Source organism: Ascidiella aspersa, chromosome 5 (assembly GCF_963924565.1).
Source record: "Ascidiella aspersa chromosome 5, kaAscAspe10.2, whole genome shotgun sequence".
Taxonomy (NCBI): Eukaryota; Metazoa; Chordata; class Ascidiacea; order Phlebobranchia; family Ascidiidae; genus Ascidiella; species Ascidiella aspersa.
This window is the reverse complement of record NC_139451.1, coordinates 8955044-8957543: the sequence shown is the minus strand read 5'-3', so window position 1 is coordinate 8957543 and position 2500 is coordinate 8955044. Positions and strand designations below refer to the sequence as shown.

The window sequence follows — 2500 nt, the reverse complement described above, 5'->3', positions numbered from 1 at the left end:
CGGGCGACCGGCGAAGCGCGCCGTGACGAATTCCGTACGCCACAATTCCGCGCACTCCAAAAGCGCGCGGATTCGGCGATGGGCACATCCCGCTTCACTCGCCGTTACTGAGGGAATCCTCGTTAGTTTCTTTTCCTCCGCTTAGTAATATGCTTAAATTCAGCGGGTAGCCTCGTCCGACCTCAGGCCGAAAGTAAGGACCGGGACTATTCTTCCCGTTCCGCGCTCGCCGTCGGCGCCGCGCGCCGCCGCGCACCTCGATTCCCGCCCTTGAGCCGCCAGCCGTTGGCCTCTTCGAGGTCGACTCGCCGCCGCCGCGCGGGATTCTGGTCGCGATCGTCGCGCATCGTGCCGTGCTGTCTTGAGCGGGACGGGCGCTCGCGCGTCCGACGCCGCAGCAGCCGCGCGGAGAAATCCCCGCGCGGAACGTTTGCAACGCGACCCTGAGGCGGGCGCGGCCCCGGGATTGACCCGAGGCCGCAATTTGCGTTCAGAACGTCGATGCTCAATGTGTCCTGCAATTCACACTAATTCACGCAGCTAGCTGCGTCCTTCATCGACTCACGAGCCGAGTGATCCACCGCCAAGAGCCATCCACGATTGTTTCGCTCGCACAGTGCCTCGCACTATAGGGTGACAAAATAGACCGCGCCGAGCGGTCGGCCAGGCCGACGCTTGAAGCCGGAGCGCGCGGCACCGCGGCACTCGACGCGCAAACATTACCGGGTGACCGAATCGCCGGCCGGCGCGCCGCTCCTCGCGGGTCGGGCGCCGGGTAGCAAAGACTTTTTCTCTCGCTTGTCCGAGTTTCGCGTTCGCCGAAGCGTTTGCGAGACCGTTAATGATCCTTCCGCAGGTTCACCTACGGAAACCTTGTTACGACTTTTACTTCCTCTAAATGATCAAGTTAGATCGTCTTCTCGGACGCCGGCTCGACCGTTGCCGGCCGCGCCAGGTCCAATCGGAGGACCTCACTAAACCATTCAATCGGTAGTAGCGACGGGCGGTGTGTACAAAGGGCAGGGACGTAATCAACGCGAGCTAATGACTCGCGCTTACTGGGAATTCCTCGTTCAAGGGAAATAATTGCAATTCCCTATCCCTAGCACGACCGGGGTTCAGCGGGTTACCCAGACCTGTCGGCCAAGGCGAGCACATGCTGATCCGGTCAGTGTAGCGCGCGTGCGGCCCCGAACATCTAAGGGCATCACAGACCTGTTATTGCTCAATCTCGTGTGGCTAAACGCCACTAGTCCCTCTAAGAAGTTAGACGCCGACCGATTGGGTCGCGTAACTAGTTAGCAAGCCAGAGTCTCGTTCGTTATCGGAATTAACCAGACAAATCGCTCCACCAACTAAGAACGGCCATGCACCACCACCCACAGAATCAAGAAAGAGCTCTCAATCTGTCAATCCTCACTGTGTCCGGGCCGGGTGAGATTTCCCGTGTTGAGTCAAATTAAGCCGCAGGCTCCACTCCTGGTGGTGCCCTTCCGTCAATTCCTTTAAGTTTCAGCTTTGCAACCATACTTCCCCGGAACCCAAAGACTTTGGTTTCCCGCAAGCTGCCGGAGAGGTCGTAAAACTAACGCCCCCCGATCGCTAGTTGGCATCGTTTATAGTCAGAACTAGGACGGTATCTGATCGTCTTCGAACCTCTGACTTTCGCTCTTGATTAAAGAAAACATTCTTGGCAAATGCTTTCGCAGTCGTTCGTCTTGCGCCGATCCAAGAATTTCACCTCTAACGGCACAGTACGAATGCCCCCGTCTGTCCCTCTTAATCATTACCTCGCGCTCCGAAAACCAACAAAATAGAACCGAGGTCCTATTCCATTATTCCATGCACCATTATTCAGGCGAATCGCCTGCTTTGAACACTCTAATTTTTTCAAAGTAAACGTTCCGGCCGCCGCCGACACTCAGTCAAGGGCACCGGCGGAGAACCGGAGGTGAGGCCAGGACGGCCAGTACACGCCTTGCGACGGACCGGCCGCCTGCGCCCAAAATCCAACTACGAGCTTTTTAACCGCAACAACTTAAATATACACTTTTGGAGCTGGAATTACCGCGGCTGCTGGCACCAGACTTGCCCTCCAATGGATACTCGTTAAAGGTTTTAAAGTGTACTCATTCCAATTACAGGGCCTCGTTTAGAGTCCTGTATTGTTATTTTTCGTCACTACCTCCCCGCGTCGGGAATGGGTAATTTGCGCGCCTGCTGCCTTCCTTGGATGTGGTAGCCGTTTCTCAGGCTCCCTCTCCGGAATCGAACCCTGATTCTCCGTTACCCGTAAGAACCTCGGTAGGCCAGTACCGTACCGACGAAAGTTGATAGGGCAGACACTTGAATGATCCGTCGCCGGTGCGAGACCGTGCGATCCGCAAAGTTATCCAGAGTCACCAAAGGTTGCAGTTGCGGGCCGAAGCCCGGTCGGTTTTTGGTCTGATAAAAGCACGCCTCCCGCGAGGTCGGCGCTTCACGCATGTATTAGCTCTAG

At 56.6% G+C, this 2500-nt stretch overlaps 2 non-coding genes and 1 pseudogene across 2 annotated transcripts in view; all 3 read right to left on the bottom strand.

Annotated features, from left to right (window-relative positions):
- LOC146142578 (large subunit ribosomal RNA) overlaps positions 1-190 on the bottom strand; it is a 3679-nt pseudogene extending 3489 nt beyond the window's left edge.
- Positions 191-438: 248 nt separating this feature from the next.
- LOC146142577 (5.8S ribosomal RNA) lies at positions 439-592 on the bottom strand. The gene has a single exon (XR_014499423.1). It is a non-coding gene; the product is annotated as a 5.8S ribosomal RNA (ribosomal RNA).
- Positions 593-839: 247 nt separating this feature from the next.
- LOC146142576 (small subunit ribosomal RNA) overlaps positions 840-2500 on the bottom strand; it is a 1817-nt gene continuing 156 nt past the window's right edge. Inside the window, exon 1 of the ribosomal RNA XR_014500927.1 lies at positions 840-2500. This exon is cut by the window's right edge and continues 156 nt beyond it. This is a non-coding gene — a ribosomal RNA (small subunit ribosomal RNA).